Source organism: Corvus brachyrhynchos, unplaced genomic scaffold (assembly GCF_000691975.1).
Source record: "Corvus brachyrhynchos isolate BGI_N302 unplaced genomic scaffold, ASM69197v1 scaffold705, whole genome shotgun sequence".
In the NCBI taxonomy this organism is placed as follows: Eukaryota; Metazoa; Chordata; class Aves; order Passeriformes; family Corvidae; genus Corvus; species Corvus brachyrhynchos.
This window is the reverse complement of record NW_008238346.1, coordinates 2,343,148-2,360,797: the sequence shown is the minus strand read 5'-3', so window position 1 is coordinate 2,360,797 and position 17,650 is coordinate 2,343,148. Positions and strand designations below refer to the sequence as shown.

At 41.2% G+C, this 17,650-nt stretch overlaps 1 protein-coding gene across 8 annotated transcripts in view; it reads right to left on the bottom strand.

The window, feature by feature from the left end:
• TCF7L2 (transcription factor 7 like 2) overlaps positions 1–17,650 on the bottom strand; it is a 171,332-nt gene that overhangs the window by 152,005 nt on the left and 1,677 nt on the right. The window lies entirely within an intron of this gene.

Genomic DNA, 17,650 nt, shown 5'->3' with positions numbered 1-17,650 from the left:
CTCTTCCACCCTCCTCCTCTTTTCCTCCAGCCCCTCAAGCTGCTGGCCAAAGAAAACAAAGGATTTTAAGCTACATTTCTTGTGTGCCCTCTGTGAGCACTGCGAGTCTGAAGCGTTATGAAGGTTGGCCCAAGAAGCTGCATTTCACCACCCACCTGGGGAAGATGCCCCTCAAACCCCAGCAAAGCACACAGGAAACCTCACCACCACCTACAGTCCCTCAGGAGCTTCCAGGGGGCCTGGCTGACCACCTTGGAATATCACTTTATAAAATGTGGCCTTAATTTCAGATATTCCCATACTGCAGTCACACGACAGCTTCCCTATCATTCCAGGCTTGCCGTGTTTTTTATGGACAGCCAGCAGCAGAAATATTAATGCTACTTCTGTATTTCAGAGAAAGAAAAAAGGTATAGACACATACTTATATTTAAAATATATATATATGCATGCACACACACGCATATAAACCCCTCTGCTGTAAACGAAAAGGCTGGTTTGTCTGAAGGTGTTATAAATGCCCTTCAGAGCTCATTTAGCCTGGGCTGCATAATCTCACCAATGAATTTGCCACTTGTAAATATTCCAAATTTATGCCAATAAAGTCTTCTCAGGAACCAGACAGCCTATATATACACACATATACACAATCCATGTATGGAGCCATTAACATCCATTTGTGGTTTGTTATTCTTGTGAAAGATCAGCAGGGGGAAAAAGGGAAAGTCCAAACCCTGTGTCCTCAGAAAGAACACTGAGCACTCAGCAAGCTGGAAAAGTGGAAGCTCACACCCCATCCATGAAATGGGGCAGGTCCACACCACTTCTCATTTCAAAACTGAAAGCATGGCAGAGACAAGAACATCATGGAGAAGGGAGATAAATGTAGGAACTGATGTTGTGCCATGCTCTCATAAAAGGTCTGGATATACCTACAGAGCCTTCCTTATGACTGTCATATAAACATTACACTGGGACTGTGTACAGGAGATTAAACTGGAGGAGACGGGAGCTTCACATGTGTCATTTTACCAAAGGTTATTTTAGGATCAGCTTAGAAGCTGAGTAGTGGGTGGCAGCTGATTATATTACCAGAGGCATATCTAAATATCATGGGCCCATCAGGATCTCTCATAAAGGGTTGTGGCTGCAATGGAACTTGAGCTTGAAGGTTGGCCTGCAGAGCAGTCCCCTTCCCCAGGGCTGTGGCAATCCTCTCTGGGCATGAGCTTCCCTCAGAGCAGGACATAGACACAGCACAAGCACTTTGGCTTAAAGGCCACATTTATTCAAGGAATAATGTCAAGGAACACACCCAAGACTGAAGCAGCGTTTTCCCAGCCAGGACCACTCTGCTGCCCTATGAACACTGGTGAACCACCACGAGCACACAGAATACTTGGGCACAGGGAACATCCAAGTACCACACAGACAGTCCTACATAGCCAAGCCATCACCAAGCTGTATTATCCCACCAGCCAGCACCAAGCCACAGTTCACTTGCTGCTGTGCATGGCAAGTCCCAGCAGTCAACTACCTCTGGAGTTCCAGCTGTCAGTGGATCACATTTTGATGCTACTGAAGGAGAGCTTTGGAGGAGCACAGCCCATCTTACCACAAATCCAGAAAAATGTGCGTAGCGGACTAATCTCCGCTTACATAAGAAGTGTCTGAGTTCTCCTGCATAAGCACCCACCTTCACAATCTTGAGTCAGAAACCAATGCTACCTACTCACAGAGTCATGCCCATGGCTTGAGATGGCCAAGCAATGCTGCCAGTCCTGTCTTTAAATGGCCTAATTTCAGGTGATTTAGAGGAAACCACACAGCTTATTCATATAGAGAGTGACCACTGGGCACAGCACCTAATGGTAGTGCTTGTTCTCACACGCAGACAGGTAGGCCCTCCCCTACAAAAAGTCCTCCAAAATGACTAGAAAATAATCACATACTTGATTCTCAAGTGTTGCCATGACCTCAAGTTTACAAAAAAAAAAAAAATCTCAATATATACTTAAATACATGTGTGTATTTACATAACTTAAATATGCGTGTGTACATCAGCATTAAAATAATATCATAAATATTGGTGTTCTATAGATTATAGATATTGATGTTATATAGATATTAACATACTATTTTAATATATAACACATCTTAATAATTTCCTATCAATCTCTTCCAGATTTCTGCACTAAACCCCTGGTTCATAATTAGCTCTATTTAAATATTTTCAAGGCTTATAGCATAGTTTTTTAGTACTACTTGTACAAAATCTGCAAACACTTATTGAAGCTTTTAAAGAGAGGTTTATGTTAAAAATGAACCATTACTCTGAAAAGCAGCTAATTACATCTTCATAAATTTGTAGCTGCTAAGTCACCCAAAACACTACACAGAAGTCAGCTTCATTTTAGTTCTGATGTTGTTCCTCTCCCATTTCCCACCGTTCCAAGATTTTGGTACCTGTGACTACACTGATGTGCTCATTTGATTAAAACCAAGTATTTCTACTGCAATTCTTGGATGAACCACTCTGTCAGGTTTTGCAGGCCCAGAAGTATAAATTAAATCTGAAATCTAGTGGGCAGTGTTCCTTCAATTGTAAAAGCACTCAAATAACACCAAATGCTAATGGCTCCTCTGGCTTTGTCATCTAATAGGACATTAGGAAGCCCATTCATCACAGGGCCACATTCCCCTGGTTTTCCCCTGAACACGAGTTAGAATCAGCTGATGCTGGACCTGAGTCTTCCTCCGGATCAGAGAGAACAAGATGCCACCCAGCGCCCACCTTGCCTGCTCAAGCGTTCCCAGTAAAAGGACAAATCTTACTACAGTGGCAGAAAAAGGTTATTTAGTTGCTCAAAGGGGGCCTCCAGTGATCTCCAAGGTGACCCCACCTAGCTGCTATCCGACAAACTAAACACAAGCTGCAGTGACTGTATGTAGCATGGAACAGGCTACAAACTTCCACAGCAGGTACATAATGCTGCTAACAAAGTAACAAAGAATCGGGTGCAAACAGCAGAAACTAACACAATCTATATTGGTAAACACTGAGGGAAAGGAAACCAACACCAGTTTCATCTTCTGGTAGCTCAGTGTATACACATTCATACAAAAATTTTTTTTTTTTTTTTTTTTTAATTCATTTCCTCTCTCTACTTGGATAATACGTCTTTAACTTGCTTCAGTAAAATCCACACAACTGCAAAGGCAAAGAATCACAATAACCACTAACTTACATCACCTGCCAGGAATAAGATCACCTCAACAGTTTGCAATTCAGAGGTTAATCTACTTAAAGTTTTAAGACAAATCGCTACTCATTACCCTACTGCAACTACACTCTTTGGCAGGAGAAGGTCACACCACCCACCAAAGAGAAAAATATGCGTCTCTAGTGGCTCAAACCATGGCACCTCATTGAAGGACTATTTTTAGCCACCTTCCAGACAGCCTCAAATCAGTGAGAAATATTTCTTTTCGTAACTTCAAATTAGCCTTTAATAAAGAACTCTGATTGTTTCCCCAGTATAAGCCAGGCTACCTGAGAGTGTTTGGAAGAACACTTGCCCTCCTCTGAACAGAGGTACAACGACAACCCCTTTGGTGCATAACCAAGACAGGGAACTACCAATTTCTCCCTTGGTCAAACAGTCCCACACCTGAGCCTCCCGTTGTGCTACTCAGCTGAGTTATTACTCATTGAAAAAGAACAGCAAGTAACTTCTGAACCATTTCACAGGCAACAGCCTTTTTCTGCCCTCCTACATGAACTGAAATGCCAAATACCAAACCTATTTGTAGCAGTCAGGATTAGTTCTAACAGGAGAATCTGAGAGGATAACTGAGAGGATAAACTGATCTGAACATTTATCTAATCGCTAACCATTATTCCTACTTATTAGTTTATTGTACCCCAAATGCACAGAGCACTTAAGATAATAGAGAAAGTTTGATCTGTGCCTGGAGAAACTCCCGTGAGTAGGACAGAAACTGAAATAAGATGAAACTGTAAGAGAAACCAATCTCAAGTTACAACCACTTGTGACAGCAGGGACATGGATCTTGGCTTTCATTCGGCAAGAACCTCTTTACTGGAACTACCCCAAAGAAAGATAACCCTCTGTTAGATATTCAAGAAGTTACACAAAACTGTAAATCTCTGCATCAACAGAACAGAATACCAAAAGGAGATGTCCTAAAGGATCTAGCACTTCATGCTCCTGGCTTTACTGATGCTCTTCCCATCTCTGGAGATTTACTCTGGAGTCATGAGACAGCAGGTCACCTTTGGAAACTACACACATCTTCAGCTTTAGAGGAAAATCATCTTGGGAGTCAGACACCCCAGCTGCCTTGACTGTGCTCCTACCAAGCACAGCATGCCCACGTGAACACACACCTAATGCAACTTGCTGATTGTATCAGTATGCTGCAATTGGGGTTGGTGATTGCTGGCACCACAAACCACGGCAGTGTCCCAGCACCTCCACTGCACCTCCGTTCCATGCGAACATTCAGGTTGAGATGTGATCACTCTGAAGGCAATCAGTGTGCAAGATCATTACCAACCACCTCGTGCAGCTATACCTTGAAAAGTGACTCCATGAAAGTGGTATGAGGGTGAGGTAGGGAGGAAAGAGGAGTGTAGTGTTTATTTCCTTTTAACTTTCCATTTCATATGTGTTCAGTGTCATGTCTGAACATGTTCAGACATTTATTCCCCTCCCCATATACCCTTCCCCCAAATCCTTATCCTACAAATTTTATCTGGGATCAGAAAATTAAGCTGAATTCGTTTCTCTTTCTTAAGCACAGAGTAATAAAAAGACTTTGCAATCCAAATGCTGCACTTGTGTACACCTGCGTTAACCCCATTGTCCTCAAATTATTCCCTTAACAACGGCTGTGGGTTTGCACAGGTGTAGAACAAGCCCCGTAATTGGAATTTAACAAACAATTCCAACAGCAAAGAAAAAAAAAAAAAAGAAAAAAAAAAGTGAGACTTCAGCTCACTCCTTGCAGCATTAGCTACCATGTTCAAGAAGGAAGAAAAAAACCAAAAAACAAAAACAAATTTCAAAGGTATTTAGGTGTGTGCAGATGCTGGCAAGTAACTCAGGAGATTTCCAAATACTGCCCATTTTCTACTTAAATCCACAAACCAGAGCAATAGCATGGAGTATAAATGAAGAAGTTGCTTCTCATTTGCACCATTTTTTCAGTATTCTCTTCAGCCTCCTTCATGCTTCACCAAGTATTTTGCTTCCAAAATAAACTTCATAAGCTTCCTCATGGGACCACAATTTAGGCCATGATCCTACAAGCCCAAAAGCACAAACCCAGCAGGGCTGAAGACAATTCCTCAGAGGGTTGGTATGGAGGCAAGCCCAGAGCATGTGCCGGACTGGGGCTTTGCACCACCAGCTCCCAGGAAGGGAAGCACCTCCAAACCACTTCTGCACTAAGAAACTACACCAACAGAGAAGCAAAACGGGGCCAGGCAGAAAAGCAGGACTGAGGAAATGCCACACAACAAGAAGAGGACATTGGCTGCTCCGTGTTGCTGCTCCAACTAAACTCAACAGCTGCTCTTCCAGGCTGAGCTAGATTTTACACAGCTGTAAAATCAAATAAAAGCTTTCTGTTGCTGTCACGAGCTCTGGCTTGCGACCACCACTTCCAATCAGCTTCCTCCAGCCCTCTTTCTCCATGCACCAAGCCACAGCCAGGACATGGACTGTAGATGTGGTTAGGCTTTGTTGTGATGGATAACTTGGTCATAACAATCTAATGGAAATGTTATCCAGCTGGCAAATGAACAAGATCTGTGACTTTATAGGGACAGCAACTACTCCTCAGTGATGCAGAATTACTAGAGGTCTCAAAACTGAAGAGATGCCCACTACTGACAAATTACCAAACCAAGAAATTAATTACCAGCTGAGAAAATAATGGACAAGGGTTAAGACTGAAAAGCTGCGTTCAAGAGAGGTCCATCATTTGCAACAAGTACATTCTCACCAACAATTAGTCCTGGTACAATTAGTACCACACTGGTACTCTTTCAGGATGGTAGACATCACAATTGGTCTGCAAAGCATCACTGGTTGAGATAAAATAGCATCATCTAAAAATGGAGACATTTTTCAACCCGACCATGGCATTGTCCAACACACAAACCCCTCTCTATGCTCCAACACTGCATAAGCAATTCAGTATTACTTCCAGGAAAACCCATGTCTTCCAGCTCCTCTTTGCAGCTCCAAGACAACTTCTCCATCATCAGAAAGCCCTGCCATATTCACACAGCACGGTCACAGACAAGGCAACTGAACTAGGGGAGCACAAGCTGTTGAACATTAGCAGGCATTTTTGTAACTCAAACTCCAAGACAAGTATTTTTTCCATAGCTTTTTCAGTTTAGGGCACAACCATGTGAAAACAAAGAAGTCTGCTTTTTGCTAAAACATAAGGAGATCTAGCCAACTTCTTGATCATCATCATTAAGTGGAAAATAATTGAGGGGAAAAAAAAAAATCAAACTACACAAGAACACACGATCTCTGAGCTACAATTTTCACAGCCTTGACTATTTGCTTTGACAATGTACCCATAATCAGCAGCAAGACCTTCCTTTACCCTCTGGTCCATCCATATCTTAGGAATTCAATGCAGTTGCCAGCTGATCCCAGGTCTCCAGAAGAGAAGAAGGAAGGGACATACAGCACTCACAGGGTCCCAACACAACACCTGACCAGCCATGCCAGAGGTCTTCAAGGCAATGTGATACAGAGAAACACAAGACAGGGTGAAGACAGTGGCCTAAACAGCTCCTCTCTCTCTGCATTCAGATGAGGTGAATGAAGGGGAGAAACATAACACTGACAAAATGGTTAAGTAAATTAGCCAAGGTCACCAGCTCCAAACCTTACCGAAGCGGAGATCCTACATTATTTTGGGGAGAACAAATAAAAGGCAATCACAAAACCTAAATAGCTATTTGAATGGAATCGAAATTACCAACATTACACCCAGGATGATTACTTAAGAAACTCAAGGAGCTTGCTATTTTCTTTTCTTTAGAAGTAAAGGCATACAGGAAATTCAGCAGTCACATTTTCTTCCTCAGGCAAGAACACCCACACTGCTCACTCACTCATTCACTCCCATTTTTCTCTGTGCAGTATCTGCCCAAAAGGATCCCAGACCAAGTCCTCCAGACACTCCTGCATCGTGCACAAAAACAATCCTGATTTTTACAGTTTTATTTGGCTTGTTCACAAGACTCAGTCTCATGTAATCCACAGGCCTGATCCTTCTCCTAATAAGAGCAATGGCAAAACTCCAGCTGATTCAGTAGTTCTGGACAGACCTTGCAGCAGCAAGAGGATAAACTTTAAGGGCGCAAGCCTTATCCATTCACTTTTCTTGCTTCCACAAGTAATCCTTTTAAAAATAATGGGACTGCTCCTAAGATCCTGAGAATCAAACATGCAGGACTGAATAAGAGCAGAAACCAACTGAGAAATATTTGGGGTTCCCCCTCCACCAAAGCACAAGTGCATTTCCCAAAGCATCCTCTTATTCTGGTAAATCAAATGACAGCACCAAAAAAAAAAAAAAAAAAAGCAAAATGCCTGAAAATGCTCTTGGAGGCAGGAAGAAGAAACCTAAGTTCTTCTTCTTTTAAAACAAGGACAATCAAATGATGAGTAGCTCAAAATGTGGCCACACACACACACTCCTTCATATACACATACATACACAGAGGCAGTTCATCAGAAGTGAATCGGAGAGAGAAAGATGAATTTGAACCCTTTATCCCCTGTCCTTTATAAAGGCTGCCACTCAGTAAACGGAGATTGCTCTAATTACTGTGACAATTCTGCACCCCGTTCAAACAACTTTTGTGTTCTGGACAGGTTTCTCCGCGAGTTTGAAATTCTTGGCCTGAGAACCACTCTTGTCTAAAAGAGGTTTCTCGTTGCAAACGCAGAATGCAACACTAACAAGTTGTCCCTCTTTTCAGCTCCTTTCATTCTCCTCTTTTCCAATTGCCTGATTCAGGGCTTAATGGAAACTTGTCAAGGCTTTTCTTCCCACAAACCCTGTAGAGCCCCAAGGCAATCTGTGCACAGAGCAACCACAGGAATCTCATATTGTCAATTAAAATTGCATAGACACCTGATAACCAAGTATACGTTCAAGAATAATATACATCACATGCGTATACACAGATGTACCTATGTAGCCAGTCCAATGGCCACATCTGGACACACCAGCAGCACAGCAACTCACCACTTAGCATTTACAACCACCCAGTGACACCCAGGTTCTAGTTTCACTTTTTCATTCCATATTTATTAAATTCAGTTTCACATTTATGAAATTAAAAACAAAGTATTTTCAAGTACTGTAGTCGAGCAACAGAACACAATGGAAAATAAACTAACTACATATACCAAGCACTTGGCCTTTAATAACCCTGGGGATTGTAAAGATATTTAGCTGCTATCCAGATAAAATAAGCTCTGTGGATATTCTTTACACAGTGGCTTTGTGTGTGTGACCAATGCAGTAATTATGTTTGTGACTAGCTCCTGTAAGTACCTGGTTTTCATTTTAATTGACACAGACATGATTTAAACTACATTTTATGGTGTAATTTAAAAATTAAGAAAAATCCCATAGGAGAATGTAACAGGGATTGAAGTAAACTGAGACATTTGGCTAATAATAACAAAAAATCTCAAAGAACTTGACTTCCAGACAGACAACTATCATCTGTAACTCCTCTGAAAGGGAGAAAACCTTCTTGTAAATGTCCCATAGAAAACAAAGATAGAAACACTGATTGCCATCTTATTCTTGTGATGTGTTCATTCAAGGTCACACCTTCCCTTGGATTCTTTAATATTGGCAAACATTTATAATAGAGCAGTTTCAATAGCTGTCTGTTCAGCCTGGGCGTAGATCAATGCAGCATCTATATGCCGACTTCCAGACCCTGCCTATGCCAGACTAGTGGTCCTGGGTTTATAAATCTCTTATATCTAATTAAACCAATGTAAACCTCTTACTGTGTATGCTCCCAAACCAGTTCACTCATTTAACCGAGTTAAAATTATTCAGGTTAGGGTTTAAAACAGTTCCAAGATAACCTTTATTAAATATTAGTGTCAGTTAAAAACAGAAATCAATGTAGTGGCTTTTCTCCAGAACAGAAAAGCCTATAGTCTCAGACTTTTCCAGATCATTATTTAAGAAGTCACTGACTCCAGTGGGAGTTCAGATGTGCTCCAAGAGGTACACCTCCACCTTTTCTTGCTCCATTTTTCCCTTTCTTAAAATAGGACAATTTGTTTCTATTGTATCAACATCCAAGAATCTCTCATATTCCTCAAGAAGTCCCTTTGCAGTATTTTCAGATTGGCAATTTCTATTACTTCCCACATCCTCCTTTTGGACTATTTTTTTTGGTGTCTCAGATGCTTCACCAGCACTAGTGAATTAAGCAGCAAAGAATGATTTTGTTGTATACAGTATATTTTATACCACACTTTGGAAAGACCTACAAAGCTGTGAGAGAGGCACAATTCGAGCACATTTATACCATTCTTGGTAGCCATAGGCATGCAAATGTACTTCCCATGGATCCTAGGGCCCTAAAACCTGTTCTGCCAAGAGGGCAGAACAGTTAGGCAGGACTAACAGTGCCAATAGGAATAACAAAATGGTTAACACTGACAAGAATCAGTGTTCAGCCTGACTCCCTAGCTGAAGACCTGCAGGAGTTTGGTACCCAGAACATCTTGACCCCAAAAAAGAAACTGCCCTCCCATCTTATCCCTCCTTGCACTTCCTTCACCAAGCAACAGAAGCATTTCAAACAACATAAATCCATTCTCCACTCAAAGCCTACTTGGCTCCTATAATTTCTATCATTTTCCTGTCATCCTTTCTTCTTTGCTGAAGCCAGCAGCATATGAGTCAGACAACAATCATTAACTTTTACAACTTCCATACAAATCCACCTACTCATATTAGAAAAGCAGAATTGACATGCAACACAGCCTCGGACCAAACCCTGATTCTGCCAGGATGCTCCACACTTCTGTGGGAAAGTCAAATACTGCAGAAGCGGGAGCTCGTTCAAGAATGCACCACTGGAAATGCAACTTTACTTTTCCCCCCCAAGAGTAAAGGACTATGAAGAAGCAGCAATACATCAATATCATATTTAGTTGAGTTTGGCTTTCTCAATACCTTCATCCACTTTTGAAGAACTTGGCCATTGGTTCAAGACACATGGGGCCTGATGCAAAGCCCTTCGTTATTAATAGAAGCCTTTTTTCCACTGACTTCAATGGATCTTGGACCAAGCCCAAGGAAGACAAGATTTCACAGCAGTAAGAGTGACACACATTCTCCTCATTGAAAAAAAAAAAAAAAAAGAAACAATACGAAGCATTTACGATGTCAATCTCTACAGCACAGTTTTGTTTGTGTTTTGCTTTTTTAAAATAGGCTCTAGGCTGTTGGATTAGTGCACCCAAAAAGTCTCTCTGAAGCTGGAAGGAATCACAGGCAGATACAAAATGCTATGGTGAGACATATAACAATCCCAGTACCTCCCTCAACTAGGATATAGAGGCATCCTCTACCACAACATTTCTTGTAAGTTGCTGCAGCCACGCTTTAAAGTATCCCAACACTATAAACTCCTCCAGTAACAGCTACAGTATTACCCATGATGAATTAATTTATATTAATATGGCTATCATGTGCATTTCCGTATGAAACCCATTGTTCTGGAACATTAATAAAAACCTCACTAAGTGAAGTAACATGGTACCCCTACACTTAGTTTAAAGATATTTAAAATAAATACATTTAGAAGAAAATTACTAATATCTTTAGTTTATCATATTTGGCAGAGCAAGCAGAAACCCAGTTATCTTCTCAGTACGTATTTATAGCATCACCTATTCCCATTCATTCTGCATTTTCTTAGAGAATCTGCTGTACCCTACATCTGCAATTCATTGACTTTACAATTTACCACATGTTGAGATGGAGAGGTCTCAGCTCCATTTGAATCACTGCACAAATATGCAAGTGATTTATCGTTTTAAAACTAAAGACTGCAGAAGAACGACTCCACTTTTCCTGAACATTACTCCTTCTGGCAGACCATGAACAATTACAGCGCGTACTAATTAAGCTCTGTAAATGTGCTGTGCCCTGCTAATGCCTACCAGGCCTCAAATTTAGTTGCATGAAGCCAAACTTCAGCCAGTGACTTAACTCATTCAGCACTGCCCGGTTGCCTGAGCGTGACCCCACAAAGAATAAGGGTCGAGGGTTTAGCCAACCTAAAACAAAGGCATGAGACTGAACAGATTTTGCGGGAAAGAATCACTGGGGAGAGATGCTGGAGGGGGTGGGAAGCATCTTGGGAATGAGAGGAACATCCTTGTTGATAACCTGTTAAAAAGGTACAATACCACACCAGCTTTGCAGTTCGGTGCTGGGGGATTCAGATCTGTCCCCGGGGGCTAATAAGTCACAGCGCTCCATTGATTAGGGAAATGCATAAAACCTTCAACAAAACTGTACAGCTATTTGTGGAAGAGCCGAATTGACAGCCCTCTCTTTTTTTTTTTTTTTTTTTAAAGTCAGGCTTTACATGGCTCTAGAAGAAAAACATATGGCCAAAGGAGTGCAGCTTTCCACCACACACATAACCCTGCCTTTTTCTTAAATTAGTCTCCAAGCACAACAGTAACCTACGGGGAACCTGAAATCAACTGCTGGAGAAATTAAAGCTAAAAGTAATACCTATGCATATTTGAGTAATCCCATGATCTTGTTAAAACACATACACCCCCAGCACAGACAAGACAGCAGCACTTCAAATCTGACTGTCCACTCCAGCAAAGCGTGTGTAATGGGGAGTGAGCCGAGAACAACGAGCTTTGCTGAGCAAAGCACTGCTTCTTCTCAGGCCCCAGACTTTTCCTGACACTTAAGAGTCAATCCCCAGATCCCAAGCTTCCCCTCCAACCATCCGTTCAAACACTGGCATTTCCCCCCACCTCCCCAAGTTTCTACAATTTCTCCTCACGCTCCAACATCCCTCCTTTGTCCTCCAATTACTCTCCAGTGGCCCCCTGCTCTCGCAGTGCCTCCCCCCAGTTAACCCCTCCCAAAACACCACCCTGCGCACATCCCCCCCGCTCCCGTCCACCCGGACCTACACATCCATCCCACATTGTCCCTTCCAGCAGGACACAGGCTTTCTCCCCTAAAAACTGCCTCTAACCTCAACATCTTCATTCATTCAGCGCATGTTTTCCCTTAACGTGGGCTTTTGCCGCTTTCTAAGAGACCCTGTTTTATACACACAAACCAGTCTAATATACGTATTTCCAAGCATCCTCCTTCTGCATAAAACCTGAGGCAGTTTTTTCTCTCATCCCCAGCTCAGCGGTATGTGAGAAAATTAAAGGACATTTCCAGGTGTCATCTGTCTTTAAATGTTTGCTTGTGTCGGTATCTAGGAAATACTGCACAATACGGCTGTAAAGGACACAAGCTCTGCTAAACTTCCCTCCTTCAGCCTGGCTGCGTCACCCTCTGCCCAGCCTCTACAGCACCACAAGCGTTAATTATAAACTTTGGAGCCTATGTAGAAAAAAAAAAGCACAAACATAAACCAGTAGTTGGGAGGAGCAGCAGAAATATTCTTTGCTTTTAGGTGGGGAGAGAAAGGATTTCCATATCTCCCCCACACACCCCCAGCACCACACTTCATCTCTCATTGCTTATAATTAGTGAAAGAAATTTGACCCACTGCCAGTGTCTGTGGACCTTGGATATTATAAGGCCAGCGTGGCGTCAAATATCTTAACATTCATAAGTGTTATAGGCTGTAAATAAACCCCGTGGATTTATGACCCTGCGGTGCTTGCCAGCAAACGACTGTGGCACATTTCTTTCAGCAGACCTGTCGAGGTGCAAGTTTGCCTTTGGTTGTAAAATTAACCATTTCCTTCACAAATGTGCCCAATTAAAAGTCAAAGTTTTAAGGCTTACTTACATATTTGCCAGGACATGGGACTGAGGAGACGCCCAAGGAACACAGCTTTAAACTTCCCCCCAAACCTCACAACTCCCTCCAAAGCAAAACTTCTCACAACAGCCCCAATGTGCAAGGAAAGTGTCTGATTTCACCAAAAAGTCCTGGAAAAAAACCCAAACTGACAACCCAACCGCTGTTATATTTATACGTGCCTATCGCCAGCCCTCATTTTTGGCTGCTCTGAGGCTGGGGGGAGCAGGCGTCTCCCCCCGGGCTGTGCCTGGAGAAGGATCTCCTCCCTTCCCCCAGGATAATGTCATCTGCTTCCTGTGTAGGAGAGCATTTGCTAAATCCAGGTTGTCTCATGCTTAACTGCCAATAATCCAACTTCCACATAACTCCCAGACAGCTGGGAAAAGGTCCTTAGAGTTTTTAGTCATGGTACAGAAACACACGTCCACACAAAAAATCTGCAGCTGTCCTTTTTCTCTACAGCACATTTTTTATCTGATTTTGGGGCCCACTCATGAAAGTCTTGACAAATTTAAAACATTTTTACCTACATTCTGGTTTACAAGCGCCAGTGAAAGCTGCAACATACTCCTTCCTCCCCTCCATCTTCAGCTGACAAACCAGCACATACTTGCTTGAACAAAAAATGAAGGGGAAGAAGGGAAAAAATAAACCACACCACCCCACTCAACATCCTCAGTCCTTGTATGAATGCATTCAAAAAACGTGGAAAGGCATCTACTGTAGTTATTTTTCAGTACAGATCAGCCAGTGGTGCACCTATTAAAACTGTTCGATTTCCAAAGCAAATATTATTTTTAATGAAGTGCAGTCCTGCAATTATCCTGTACACTCAAGTAACAGTACTGCATTATATTGTTTTGCAAGGTCCCAGAAACATGAAACTTTTCTCTAACTAATTTTCATAGCCCCCTGAAGAGAAACTGATGGAGTAAGCAATGCAGCATTTGCTCCAGAATAAAATCTTATCAAGGGGGAAAAAAAAGAAAAAGAAGGAAAAAAAGAAGAAAAAAAAAAAAGAAAAAAGCATAGAATTAAAAATAAATCAGCTTCTTTACTGAAAATAAGTTAACAAACAGTCTGCCAGCCACCGTATACCAGCTATGCTAATTCTATAGCAGAGTGATTCAGCAATCTACCTAATTAAGCATGAGGAAAGTTTCTTTATGGAGGTTCCATTTGATTTACACCACAGGATCATCAGTTCTTATTTAACAGCTTGTTTTTACTCAAGTCCAGAAACTTTATTAAAAGCATGTCCATTCATTTTTTTTTTAACAAAGCAAATAATTCACTCTCTGCTGAATAGCTCTGTATCATAAAGTACCAAAGTGCTGACATATTAAGTTGTATCTACATTATTAAACTAGTTGGTGGACATTAATACTATAATCCATACTGCAGACATTAAACCTCAACCATAAAGATTAGTAAAGAATTAATATTGTCACATCGAGACTGAAACCTTAACACTCCAGCCATAAATATTTCTGAAAGAGATGAAAAACAATTAGCATAAATACCAAAGAAGGGCAAGAACACCTGTTCTTTTTCAGGGCGATAAGCATTTTATTGTTCTCTATTTAAAATGTAATGACCTGTGTAATTACAGTAATATTACATTGTATTGCAAGGGCTTGGAATGTCACACTTTGAAAAGTGTTGTCAAAACAATTGGAGGGAGGGAAAAAAAAGGACCACCATTAACCCTTCACACCCCAGGGTCTACAGCTTTTTTATTAGGAAGGATTATGTTGTTTGATTCAGTAGATAAAGGAAAATATCAATTTTTCAAGGCAATTAATAAAAAGTGTTTCTTCCTAAACATAAAAATTGAGGCTATGGGGCTGCTTTCCACCAGAGCTATTCCCAACTCCCAAACTTCAGGGCCAAACGCAAGCTTACCCCTACAGTCTCACTCAGCCAGCAACAACTTGGGGGATAGGAAGATACAACAGCACCAGTAAAAATAAGAGCATCTGCCAGCAGGGTTTCCTCAAATCACAATACATCTATTTGCTTACCAAAAGCATTAACCAAGCTCCAAATCTAAGCTAAAAATCAGGTACACCACTTCAATGTTTTCCAGCTCCGAAAGGAAAACAGTCTCCTTTACTATCCATAACATGCAGCTATCCCAGTCCCTCCGCAAGTGCAGGGATGGAACTGGTGCTCTCAGATGCATCACTTCATTACTATTTGACTAGACCTCTACTTAATAACATCTATTCTCATAAGCAAGCCACAGTATTCTATCAATAGCAAAATCAGCATGCAAAAAATCTTTTGATTTTTTTTTAAAAAATTATTCCTATCAATCTTGATAAAGAGTTCACAGTATTTAAAGCATTATCCTTGAGAAAAGATTATTCCCCATAAGCAGATTTTATGATACTTCATAATTCTTCACATTCCTTAAGCAGTAAAGGAGAAATTGCTGCCCACAAGTTTGCTCTTGAACAGACAATTACAGGTACATTTAAAAAACACAACAATCCCACTACATCCACAAATAAAGCAACCAAAAAAAAAAAATCCAGGAAAAAAACCACAACAAAAAGACCACACCCACAGACTTTTAAGATTGTACAACAGTAAAAGAAAAAAAAAAGCCAATTTTGCTACGTATCTGCATCACCTCTTTACCTTGCATGCTCTGACACTCAACAAATATGGCTCCAGGAAAAACTACATAAATAAAAATAAAATTCGTAATTATGCAGAACCATCTATACCTTTCCAACGTGTATTTAAAAATAAAATAAAATCAAACAGAAGAGAGAAAGATCTAGTTCATCTGGAATTGAAAGCTGGTACAGCAGAGAACTAGAATCCACCTAAAAATAGTGTGTGACAGACAACAGCTATCCCGCTGAATCTTTATAATATTCTGTTCTCAGGCCTAAATAAACAACTTTAATTTTCCTGGCTATAATTAAGTGGCAGGCAAACAAACAAGCATACAGAATGTGAAAGAATAAGGTTAAGAAGATAGGAGAAGGTTGCTGGAGCCTGGATGTGGAAATAAGAAAATTGCCTATTGAGTGCGGAAATATCCTTTCAGAATTCATCTGATAACACAAGCAGGCCACCTGCTATACCAACAATAAACCAACCTGTAAGCTTTTGTACAGCACCTTTAATTCACACGAACCCAACATTCCTATGGAGGCCTTTTTTAACTGTGGGGGAGCAAGGGGAGGAATGCTCCAGGAGAGCTAACTGCTGAAGGATCCTATCCCCACATGCTAAGGGAAAAGGGATCTGTAATAAAGGTAATGAGGAAAAAAGAACTGTAGCTGTTGTAAGAAAAATGCTTCAAGAAAAAGGCAGCAGAGGTGTGCTTCCTATTAGTCTGCACTTGGAACAGTGGAATGCATTGAAGGTAAAAAACGAGGAAAAAAAAAAAGAATACAAAGCTTCACAATTCACAACAAAGTGATTTGGAACAAAGATTGTTTTGCCATCTGGATTCTGGTACTTATGGAATTTGGAATTTATCACCATCATTCATATACGTGTGGGTGACCATATTCAAAAGAAAAAATATAATGCATTCAGCCCCTGAACTCCCCTCCCCATCATTACAATTGCAAACTGCAGTCACCCCTCTGCTACTGTCCCAGAAATTAACTCCTCGTAAAAAGACCCTCAGAAGCCTCCAAAATAAAACCCTGCCACAGCCCTAAATATACCCAAAGTCAGAAAACCTTCCTCACAACCTCCCTGTCACTCTACATTTACTAATCTGTGTCTACTGACGTTTTACTAAGTGAAAACAAGACTGACCCGATGTTTAATATTTTAATGCTTTAAAACACTTGTAGATCTGATATACTGAAGTTGTCCAAGCCATCAGTCATTAGTACGGCTTCAATATCTACCCAACAGTAGATCTATTATTGTAAATCGCTATCTCGTGTTACCACAAGGAAAAAAAAAGTGTATAAACACACATGGTGATGGTGGGAACGCTTCAGATTCAGAAACACCCAGAAGAAACAAAACAGCAACGCTAAAGCCATCGGTAGGAATAAGTAGTGTTTGGAAGTCCCAGTGGATTTAACCGTTCAAAAATGAAAAAAATTTTAAACTCTTTAAAAGAGGAAAGAAAAGGAGACACTTGAGAAATCTGATGTCAGAGCAGAGCACACCGTGGGTGACACTACGAGCGGGAAAACAGCTGGGACTACAAACCCACCAGCAGACCCCAAAGTTTCCAGGGATCTGGGGTAAACCTCGCTCTAGCTGCAGGCACACGCAGACCTGCACCCCGCGCCAGTGAACCCCGAGTTAGGGGTGGGAAGAAAAAAAAAAAAAAAAAAAAAAAAAAAAAGGCAAAAAAAACCAACAACAAAAAACCGGACGCTTTCAGCAGATTGTTTTCCTGCCAGCATACTTCCAAGAGGAATTTTGCTCGACTTGTCTGATTATTTTTTGCGCTGCTGTTGTTGTTGCCAGAGCCAAGCGAGGCGAGTTGTTTCCGGACTCAGCCCTGTGCCCTGAGCGCGGCTCCCCCCG